Below are 12,527 nucleotides of genomic sequence, written 5' to 3' on the forward strand. Positions count from 1 at the left end.
GACAAAGGTTTCCTGAGTGTCTCTGGGATGGCTTTATCTCTCAATACACATGACTTTCATTAGATAATAAAGCCTTTTATTATTGGTGAACCAGGTAGGCCCTACAGTTCTTTACTAGACGATTACGAATGACTAGGGGTTGTTTGAAATACTTCCCTTATTCTCTTGAGTTTGGTTCTTGTGTTTCAGAGTAACCAAGCTTTCATATAAAATCTCTTTTGGATATTAGAATAAGCATGGCAACTTAAAAGTGCTATTTTTATATTTTATTTGGCATTTCCATTATTTTTTAAAGCATAGGTGTAATTGTCATACCGATGTATGTTATATATTATATCTGTGGTGACTGGAGCGAAAATGACCACCATAGGCTCCTATGTTTGAATACTTCTTCCCAATTGGTGGAACTATTTGGGAAGGATTAGGAGGTGTGTCCCAGGGAATGAACTTGGAGGTTTCAAGAGACTTGTCCCCTTCCCACTGCACTCTCTCCCTCTGGCTCATGGGTCAATATATGAGTTCTCAGCTACTCTTGTCACCATGCCTTCACTCTCTCACCATGGGCTCTCACTCACTTACACCGTAGGACGGATCAAACTCTTTTTTTTATAAGTTGCCTTGGTCATTGTGTTTTAGCACAGCAATTGAAAAGCAGCAAACACAATGTCCTTAACATGCTCAGCATATATCACAAGAAAAGAATATACAGATAGTCTCAAGACTTTGGAGCAATTTTTGAATGGCATAAATTGAGAGAAAATAATTGGAGAATTCACGCCTGAAGTCTGTGTTCTTACATCCAAAGTGATGTTGGGAAGAAATATGTGAAAAGTCAAATCTTGCCTTCAGATTTCTTTCCCTAAGACTTTTTTTTTTTCAGTAGATTTAATAACTCACAACACCACGTGACTTATTTTTAAAAGTGCCATTATTTTAGCAGGTCATCCTGCTTCCACCTAGGTTTTCCCTGGTTTGGAAGAGTTTTGGCATTTTAATGTCATCCCCTTCTCCCAAGCAGCTTCAGGAAACAATTTCAAATTCCCAAACCACGCAAATTCCTCATATGCCAAATCTAGCCAGTAGTGTGTGTGAATGTGTGTGTGTAATACATTTAATATGGGTGCAATATAACATATAGGAAAGAGAAGGTGAAAGGCTAAATACTGGTGGACTGAGCACAGGTAATGAACTTGAGTCATGAAAGAAGATAAAAAGGTAATTGTTTTTCTAGTTTCAACTCGGTTGTGGATTTTTCTTTTTAGTGGTAGAGAAGTGCATTAAAATGCATCCAATAGTGTAAGAATAAATCCCATGCGACGCTCCACTGTTTTCATTACAAATGGCTGCTCTAACTCTATGGAAGTTCATTGAATTGTACAGTCTTTGGGTCTAGTTAATTTCTGTGTATGATGCGGTTTTTTTTTTTTTTTTGCAATGGTTTTGTACAATAAAGTTCTTTTAAAGAAAATATTTTTTTTTTAAATCCCTGAACAATTGATTTCAGGTACCTTTGAATAAAACAATTGAAATAAAATATCACACCAGAGTTCTAAATTCCAGGGACATGCCGGATAATCATTGACTTGAATGATTCCCCCTCCCCCCACCCAGATGAGCAATGGAGTAAGTCTGATTTTGAAGATCCATAAGAAGTATGGTCAAGTACCTCAGAGTTCACAGTTAAACTAAGCAAAATCAACACAAAAGGGTAAAGCTAAAAGTTGAAGCAGAAGCCTAATTCGGGGAAGTCTGGCTAATGAGCTTCCAGATAATCAACAGATTAGAGTGTTGCAGTCCTTGCGCTTGCCAATTAGCATATTTAATCCTGTGGCCATGGTCAATGACTTCAGCACCAAGGGGAAAGCAAAGGGTTAATAGAAAGTCCTGTGAGTGGCAGAATGAGGAAGAAGGACCAGACCCTGTTCTATCAGGTGTCACCAGAAGATCCCAGTCACCTCCGGCTAGTGCTTTTCCTCATTCGGGGAAGAATCTCTCTCAAGCACTCTTAGCTGAAGAACTCTTCATTAAGGAACACTAATTCCTTTTTGTTTGTACTTAATATTCTGCAAGTAATCTTGACTGTGGGTTGCATTTCCATCTGTTTGCCTCAGGGAGGAAACGTGTGATCAAACACCACTTCATGAACATCTAGTGTAAATGGCATCTTGAAGCCTCAGGCATCTCTTGGAGGCCCAGGTCATGGATCTAGGTACCTGCGGTCTCAACTGAGTTCTGCCCCTCTCATTCCCTGTAGGCTCTGGGGCAGGTGGCTCAGACTTTCTGTGCCTCCAGTCACTCATCTTAATAAAACTTAGTAATAGAACCTATGTACCTTCCAGGGTTGTTATAGAAACTGACATCTGATGTCTGTTTCTATATTTGTAGGGTTTTAGAATGTTAGAGTCAATCCTTTAAGACTTTGTTTGGGAACAAGGAAAGTGCTCTCGGTGCTGACACCCAGGCTGGGAACTGGCTTCTGGGACTGCTCTAGAAAGCACATCTGGACAATAGTGCCGTTCTGTTGTGTGTAAGGAAGTGAAGGGGTTGAGATGGGCACTGAACACAAAAGGCAAATTCCCGGGACTTTCTGGCCAGGGAAAACACTGCTTCCACCTTGGGGCAATAAGGGAGCTGAATCTAGCTGAAGGTACATTCTCTGTTTCTTGATTATTTCCCTGGTCCTCACTCTGGGGAGAGAAACACACACTCAAATGAAAGGAAATGCAAAGTTCTTGGGAAAAAGTACACTGCTCTTGTAAAAGGTTTTATTGCTCAGATCTCTTGGACCAAGGACTGCAGGCATTTCAGGGCCAAAGTTCAGCTTTCGAGGAAGCTTTTTACAAAGGTGTGTATGTCACCTGACCTAAAACAGAAACAGAAAACTGAGCAGGATATCAAAGTCTGCCTTAGGAAGTAAGGGTGGTGCTGGCTGAGAAGGAGGGTTCAGTATCGAAGCAGGGGCTGGATGCTACTACTGAAGGAAAGCCCCCCAACACTGGAGAGGTAGCAAGATGCTCTGTGATACTGTGCTTTGGGCCCAAATGAATTCTTTCAGCAACTCTTAGGAAGGTACCTGCACTGCCCCCATGAGCACACCTCTACATCTATAAGCCTGAGCCATCAGCACCTCTGTTTTTGTTTTTGGTTTTTTTTCGAGACAGAGTTTCTCTATGTAGCTTTGTGCCTTTCCTGGAACTCACTTGGTAGCCCAGGCTGTCCTCGAACTCACAGAGATCCGCCTGGCTCTGCCTCCCGAGTGCTGGGATTAAAGGCCTGCGCCACCACCGCCCGGCATCAACACCTCTGAATTAGGAGCCTGCACTCCAAATGTCACACAACAAGCCGCAAAACTACTGAAAATATTTATACTCTGGATGTTGTAAATTCAACTTCTTCCGTCTTTCCCTAGCCCACCTAGACCATGACTTTTCATGAAAAATGTCGCCGGGGAAGTCAAGGCTCTCGGCTCTTTGAACACCAACCATCTGCTTCTGGCATACACTGTATTCCCTGCTACTGCTACAAACTCTGAAACCTCATACCAGCCAAGGACCAGATGGAAGGCAGACATACTCGAAGCTTAAGTGAGAAGAGTGTAGATGAAGGGCCCATTTGCAGGAGTGGGATGAAGGCGCCAACAAGGAGGAGCATTTGGAGATTAGTAAAACCAGAAGGCAATTGAGCAGTGACCGGAGGAGGCAAGAAGACAGAGAAATGCCAGAACTTGGAGAGAGGCAGAACTGTGGCAGGGAACTCCCATTGGATCAGTGGCCACCTCCAAAGAAGCACAGCCGTCACAGTGTGCCAAGTTCTTGAGATAGTGTGTTAGGCTGGTTGGTGAAGATAGCCCCCGCCCTTCACTTAATCACATATGAGAGACACATGTGGTAACAGTCAAACATTGGGACATGACCATTATTTTGCTTATCTCAATACTTCATAAGATTGACACAAAATCATCAAAGATAATAAATCACCTATGAACACTCCCTAACTCGATGATTGACATATAAAACACAGGCAATAAATGTTGGTTGTAAGTTTTTGCTAGCCTTTTTTCCTTCCATCCTTCCTAACTCCTGAACACAAGACATCATTTTGCCTCAACATCTCCCTACTCTCTTTCCTTTTCTTTTTTAGGGAAGAATATTGGGAACCGAAGGGAAGGATGTAGTACAGGGGAACTGGTGAGTTCTGTTTTAATAGTTTGGCTTTCAAGGGCTTACAGGGCAAGTGAATGTAAATATGTAGTAGGCGAATAGGAAATTGGCTCAGGGGAAAGATGTGGATCAGATGTAGGTTGGGGAATCATAGGTATCAATGAATCCATGAGACTTGATGTCATTAATGAGTGTACAAAACGGGGATAAAAAGGACTAAAGATAAATAGTGGATAGCATGAATGTTTGAAAATGCACTGTTCAGGCAGAGGCAGGAGGATCCCTCTAAGTTAAAAACCAGCCTGGGAAACATGGTGATATTGGACCCCCCAAAAAAGAAAAGAATAGTTTGTTGCATGTGCAAGTGTAGGGAGCGTCTAGTGTCACCTGTAGATTTCTTAGAGTAAGTATGGTCCTAGTTCAGTTTAAGAACCACGGGTGTCCAAGAGAGCCCCATGGCATGGATAACCATCCTGTTGTCTTTAGGAGACATTTGGAAACTAGGCTGGGGAGTGAGAAAGCTATGGGAACTGGAGAGGAGAAGGCTTGCAGAAGAGTGCAGCTGATGTAGTTAACAATAGTTCCTTTACCACAGCTGTTCATTGGCTGGCCATAGAATCCCCCAGTTTCTGAATTGCTAGTGGCCTTCAAAGTAGCTTGACCTGAAATCCTTGTTCATTCATCCGTACACTTGACCTCCCTGTCATTTCAATCAGCTCACCCTCACAGCTCTTTGTTTCTGAAATTCCCCTCCAGCCACAATGGCAGTACTTCTCGCCCCTCTGGTCCCCTCTTCCGCTCGCTCATTCTCTCTTCCCTTTGACCTTGGCTCGGCCTGGCCTCTCAATCCCTAGTCTCCTACCCTACTGGCTTTCTTTTGTGTTAACTCATTTCTTGCCAGCTCACACTCTGCCTTGAGATCGCAGGTTTAAAATGCACTGCCGTTGATGAGGGCAGCAGAGGAGACTGTCGTCTCTCTTCTTCTCATTCTCCACCTTCAGAAGCATGCAGTTTAGAAGGAGGAGCAGTCGTACAACTGATTTGAAAATCCATCCTGTTTGAAAGAATTCTGATCCTGGAAAGTGGGTCGATTCCGCCGACTCTAGAGTCTGAGTCTGTTCGGAAGTGTATCTAGCTTGTGTGGGTCTTTATGTTTACTTACTTCTATTTTTTTTTCCAATAGGAAGTCCATTTTGTATTGCTCATATACTCACTGGAGCATGGTCAAACTTCCAGTGGCCATCCCCTTAAAGAAAACAATCCTTCCCCATCCATACCCCCACCAGAAGCTATTAACTGTGAGGATCTACACTTCAGCATCCCTATCACACGTTTAAAGAGTTCTCTTCAATGGCTTCCTGTCTAGACGGTTTCTTTTTCTTTTTTTTTTTTTTTTTGGAAGGGGGGGGTTGTGGGGGTGGGAGAGGTTGTCGCAGAAACCTTCTATGTCTCTCCGTCTCAACTGTGTGTCTGCAGTCATCCATGTTCTGCAAAAGAAACTTCCTTGCCCTTCATAGTCAGTGACAGAATGGATCATGGACTTCTACATGGTTTCTGGTGACAGCATGGGCCACAGACCTCAGCATTGTCTCCAGTGGCAGTAGAGACCATGGACATCAATAGGGTCCTTGGCCATAGCATGGGCCATGGACACCATCATGGCCTTCGATGGCAGCATGGCCCACCAACATCAACATGACCTCTGCTGTCAACTTGGGCCATGAACACCTATGTGCCCCCTTCCCCAGGCAGCATGGCTCATGGATACCAATATGGCTTCAGGCAGCAGCAAAGACCAAGGACATCCACATGGCCTTCAGTGGTAACAAAGACCACAGACCACAGACACCTTCATGGCCCTCAATAACATCACAGGCCTCAAATATTAATATGGCTTCAGGCAGCAGCACAGACCTTAGACATCAACATGACCTTTGGTAGTAACATGAGCCATGGCCATCAACATGGTCCCCAGATGAAGCAGGACCTTGGACACCAATGTGGCCCTCAGGAGCAGCAGTGACCATGGACACCAGCAGTTCTTCCAGAGGTAGCACAGACCATGGTTGTCTTTCTGGCCTTTGGTGACAGCATGGATCATAGATACCAGCATACACACCCTTCCCCAGCATGGACCATGAATATCAACATGGCATCTGGGGGCAGCATGGAGCATGGGAGTCTTTCCAGGAAGCTCCATCCAGAAAATGAGCCATTCTCCATCATGGACATCCAATTGTTGTTCAGAGCCAGGGTGATCATGTAGCTGGGCAGTGTGTTCAGGGACAGAGCCTGTGCCAGCTCTAGGCTGCTGCAAATCACTCTGCCGGCCCTACTCAGCAATGACATGTTTCCCCTGTCCATGACCACCTTCTACCACACCTGTCATGGCCATCAAATCTCTAGTTCTACCTCTCCACCACTCATGGCTGCTCCATTCCTCCAACTTTCCCACCTCTCCATTGAATATATTTGTTCGTCCAAGTGGCATTGGAAATTGCCATGTTTCACAATATATAAGTGTGTGTGTGTGTGTGTGTGTGTGTGTGTGTGTGTGTGTGTGTGTGTGTGTTTTCCCAAACAGATTTACATGCAAATGCTCATTGCAAGGAGTCATTGGTTTGGTTCAGGTTTCTGATTTCTGCAGCACTATAAATACTGGACCATTGGCAAAAACTCATCTCAGATAGCCTCCTGCTTCCAAGAGTCAGGGTGAGGGTGATCTTGTGGCTAGGCAGGGCATCCAGGGGCATGTTCTGTGTGAGCTCCAGGCTGTCACACACACACACACACACACACACACACACACACACCACACACACACACACACACACACACACACACACACACACACACCGATACTTGCTGCCTCAGGCAGCACCTTGGCCCTGCACTCGCCTTCTCCCAGCAGGGCAAGCAGCACAGCAGCTCCATGCTGCAGGCTGGCTGAGAGGCTGAGGACAGGCACTATTCAGTAACACCACGTTTTTTGTCCAATGTGTAGATGTGTCTGTAGTTTCACCTTTCTCCCCTGTCCGTGGCTGTGTTCTGCCATCTTTTCTCCCAATTTAAAAGCATCTTCCCACTGGACCTGCCATTTTTTTTAGTTGTTCTGGGGATACTGCAGGCTCTGCAGACTCCTCCGAGGCCACTACCTCTCCCCTCTGAGCCTCCATGAGTCTATCAGGCTTCTCAGAACTGCTCTGCAGTCCTAAGGTGGGTACCAGCAGCTACCCACCATCTTCAATCATAGCCATACTTCAGGCCTCAACTCTCTGGGTGCACCTTGAGGCTCCCTGTATAGAGGGTTTTTTTTTTGGGGGGGGGGGTTGAGACAGGGTTTCTCTGTAAGTAGCCCTAGATGTAGGATGTCCTAGAATTCCCTCTGTTGAGCAGGCTGGACTTGGACTCAGAGATCCGCCTGCCTCTGTCTCCTAAGTGCTAGAGCAAGTGGAATTAAAATCTGTTTGGATTAAGAACTCCCTCCAATCATTCAAGCCTTAGAATTCCAGAAAATTCATTGATAGTCCCTAATTCATAATTTGTTCAGTATCTGCTCCGTCCCTACCAGAAGAACCAAATCAGCTTCTGACAGCCAGAAAGCAAAGTATTGCTTCCCTGGGGTGATGAACTGAGTCAACAGTGGGAGTAAAATTTATTTTCCCCTCTGAGCCACTACTGCATATGAGAGGGAACTGGGCGCTAATCTGGAAAGAGAGTACTTAGTAAATTTTTATATTCATTTGTAAGACTCATTTAACCCAACCCCCTTATTATTCTTGTATACTTTATTTTTCATAATAAAAACATTATTTTCTACTATGCCAATAGTAACTTGAAGGAGTCTTAAGATAAAAGAAGCCTAGCCTCTCATGTCATGATTCACATGGGCAAGCAGGGTGTCACTACAGAAGGACAGACAATTATGAGCACACCTGTTGCCTCTTTCTGTGACCTTGATGTTACACTGCCCTGCCCCCAGTTTTCCCATCATTCCCACTCCAAGGAAACAGGAATTAATTTGTCTATGACCTATAAGTCTTGCTGGGATTATACAAAATAGTGTTGCAAAGTAGCAAGGATACTGACTCATTGTATTTCTACTCTACTATTAGTAAGTCATGGCCACCATCACCATATTCCAACACTGAGACCTTTTTTCCAGCTCTTTCTCCCAGGCACTTGCCAGAGCTTACTTCTCAGTACTCTTCTGAGTCATAGTTTGTTAATGAGGACCAGACATAGCAACTCTGTTTCCAAAGATCTCTTGGGATCTTGCTTTGTAGTCCTGGACGCGGTTCTAATTTGGTGGCTATGTCTGGTTGATTCTAGAGTCTTCTATGGATTCTGATTATGCTTCTCATGCTAGTGCTTCAGGGAAGTGGTTTGGGAGAGTTTCTCCACACAATGGATCATTTTATGTGATCAATTTCACTGGCTTCAAGACTGCCCAGATGGCTGGTAAAACATCCCTAAGGCAGGCAGAGTGGTACATGCCTATAATCCTAGCTCCTCATGAGACTGAGCAAGGATTGAAAAACTGAAAGTAGCCTGGACTACATAGCAAGAACCTGTTCTAAAACTTGGAGGAAAAACAAACAAATAAACCAGGGAGAGCAGGCAGGCATGTGGCTCAGAGGTGGAACCCCATTCCAGCACGTGCAAGCCACTGAAACAACAATAGCAATAAGGAATAATTTCTGAATGTACCTGTGTGGTGTCCCTGGAATAGATCAGGATGAGGAATATCTATCTGCTTTTACCATGTGGGTGGGCATCATCCAATTTGTTCAAAACTCTAGTGGAGCAAAGAAAGGCAAGCCCTCCTTCCTTCCTGATCTGAGACATCCATCTTCCCTGATCCTCTGAGTTTCAGACCTTAGAACTCACCTCCATAGTCCCCAACCTGAATCCTAGGCCTCTTTGGCCTCAGATTGTGAGTTACCCAACTAGCCTCTAATTCTTAGACATTAAGACTTGGAATCAATATCCAGATTCTAGTAGTAGACTTTGGGAACTCTTGATATCTCTAGCTGCACAAGCCAATATCAATTTTCTGCAAATCTCCTTTTGTATTTCCACATGCATCCCATTACCTGTGGATCCCTGGAGAATGCTGAGAGATACACCCAGGTTCTGTAGTTGCAAGCTTCCATCATCACCTCTATCTCTGACCAGGAGAGATTTTTTTTTTTTTTTTTTTTTTTTTTTGGCTTTTTGAGACAGGGTTTCTCTGTGTAGCTTTGCGCCTTTCCTGGAACTCACTCTGTAGACCAGGCTGGCCTCAAACTCACAGAGATCCACCTGCCTCTGCCTCCCGAGTGCTGGGGTTAAAGGCGTGCACCACCACCACCCGGCGAGATTTCACTTTCTTAACCAGTCCTGGATTAGTACAGTGCCAAAGTGCTTCTAGAGCCTTACCCCTGCAAACACACACCTCTACATTTTCAAATAATCTCAACCCAAACATTTAATCTTTGCTTTGCAAAACATAGTTTGTTTGGCTCTACAACATTTCAAACTCATTTTAATTAACTTCTTTCTTTTGTGATGTGTGGGTACATGTTTGTGTGCAGGTACATGTGGGGCAAGGTATATGTGGAGGTCAAAGAGCAACCTTGTGGGTCTTTCTTTGGGCACCATCCACTTTCGTCTTTTGTCTTTTTTTTTAATGGATTAAATTTAATTTGACCATTTCAGACATGTATATAATACATTCTGATTTAATTTCTTCTCCTTCGTTCTTTCTTATGGCCTTCCCACCCTCACTATGTTCTCTCCTCCCTAGATGCTCCCTTTCCACATTCATGTTTTCTTGTTTTGTTCTGTGACCCTCTGATTTTAACCATCAGTCTGTGTGGCTGTGATTTGGATCATCTATTGGATCCTGATGGGTTCGCTATTGGGTGAACTGAAGTAGATGACTATTCCTCCTCCAAAAATCCATCAGTTGCCAATAGTTCAGCAAGGAGGGGTGTGGCTCAATGAGCCCCTCCCCGTTTCATGATTGGCTGGTTGATAACAAGCCCGGTCTTATTGAGGCCCAGTGTAAGCAATTGTAGAGACCTTACCATTCCTCTGGGCTTCCTACCAGAACTAAATAATAATACTCTATTGCTGAAGACACCTGTCCATTTAAACAAACTAACAAAAAATAAACAGCATCTCTCACTGGCCTAGAATTCTCCTAGTAGTCTAGGCTAGATGACCCCAGAGATCCACTTGTCCTGCCTTGCCAGCATTGGGGTTACAAGCACATGCCATCAGACTTGACCTTTTAAAATATGACTTGCTAGACTCAAACTCAGGTTCTTATACTTGCTAGGCAAACACTCCACTGGTTGATCTATCCTCTGGCATTTATTAACTCTTAAAGACAGACTTTATATTGTCAAATTGAAGTTTATATTTGCTTGTCTATTTCTGAAAAACTGAAAGCATATAGTCACTATTATAAAAAGTAGATTTCATTGGCATTTTATGAGCCTCCTCAATTAATCTGACAAGCTGAAATTCATCCCCTTGGCTAGTCCATGTTATTATCTCTGTCTGTTTCTTCCCTTATGATTTATTGAGTATGCATCTCCTGTTAGGAGGTTAACAATTAGTTTTCCATCTATCTTTTCACTAATTATTCCATTGAACACATGTGCTAAAGCTATAATTCATGAATGAGAGTTAATGATATGGTCACTCGATGTATTTTCAATTGTGTGGGGGTAATTTTTTTTTAGATTGGTCCTGTTTAACAGTATAAATTAACTGTTTCTAATAATATTTGATTTTGGCTGATTCTCTACTAGCAAAAAGTTGAAAGCCCAGATCCTAGGAGCTGGGCTTGGGTGGTAATGAGAGCAGAAATGGGGGTAAGTAAGGGATCTGTGGGTTGATTTCTAGGCTGAGAATCAAAAGAATACCAGAAAACTGTGGTGTGATGTAGTAGATATCTGTTCTATGACCCTGAAGCGCTGCCCTAGAGACATAGCAGGTAACTGCTCTACCTGCCTATGACCTGGAAGTACATGCCCCTGGGGCGTGGTCACTTGGTTACCCTTAAGATCCTAGATGCAAGTACGCAGCTCTCTTCTCTCTCTTTCGCGGGCTTGGATGAGGGACTGACTGAGACAGCCGGAACTGTGCATGAGACTATGCCCCAGCATTCCAGAACCGGCGACAATTCTGTTCTGTACAGTGAGTTTTTCTCCCCTAATAAATTCCTTTGCCCTTTCAGCAAACTCGATGGATTTCTCGCTTTAGCGTCAGGATGGGAGGAGGGTAGGATGACAGTGGCTGATGTTTCTTAAACTCTCCTGTCTTCATCCTGGTTCCAGGTGATCTCCCATGTCATTTGCTTCAGTTGACAGTTCTGGAAATACCGATTGCTAGTAAACCTCTGTTCCTCAGGGTCCCAGTAGCAAACAGAAACCACATGCAGATATAAGCATGAGGCCAATGTAGCAAAGGGACTATTTGTAGTGTGTGGGCGGGGTAAAGGAACCCCTAGGGATGGATAGAGGGATGTCGGAGCTCTTCTTACTTCTAGGGAGGATCAGAGGGGTAAGGAGAGGACAGATTTCCCCAGATTCCTTCCATCACTGGCACCCTGAGGAAGGGCTGCAGAAGGGTGGGTTTTGGAGGGCTGTGGCTACTTGCACTCTGTGGGGTGGAGAGGCGGGCTAAGGATCAAGGAATACTCCAAGCTCTCTCTTCTACAGTCTGACCTCTCATTGGCTGAATCCTAGCAAATTTCGTTGACATTATCAGTAGGGATTGGGCAGAGAAAAGGGGGTGGAGTATAGCCTTTAAGGCTGGAGGTGGAAGGTGGGAGGAAAAATAGACAACAGTATTTTCCACTTTACAGATGAAGACACGAAGGCTAAAAGCAATCAAATACTTTCTCAAGGTCACACAACTAGAAGTATAGGCCCAGGAATCATGCCTTAATACTCAAATCAAAATGGCTCTCTCTGGAGAATTTTGCAAGAAAACAGGCCAATTGTGGAGGCATCCTGCAGCAAACCCCCCCATTAACAGTGCAAGAAGAGTAGAATTTAGACAGGGAAGCCCGTGGCTGAGTAATAACTGGATTCATCAAAAAGAGCAGCCAAGTTCAGACAAACTCTAAGAAGCAATCCTTATACATACATACATACACACACACACACACACACACACACACACACACACACACTCTTACAGTGAAATACGTTTGCATAGCAAATTCAAAAAATATTCTTGTGATTATGACAGCCAGATGCCATGCATGTAAAATTAAAAAAACTAAAATTAACTCAATCTTTCTCAATGTTCAAATTCCAGAAGCAACATATTTTGATGATTCAGTGAATTTACCTGCTAAGTTTCGTT

This window comes from Peromyscus eremicus, chromosome 13 (genome assembly GCF_949786415.1).
Source record: "Peromyscus eremicus chromosome 13, PerEre_H2_v1, whole genome shotgun sequence".
Lineage (NCBI taxonomy): Eukaryota > Metazoa > Chordata > Mammalia > Rodentia > Cricetidae > Peromyscus > Peromyscus eremicus.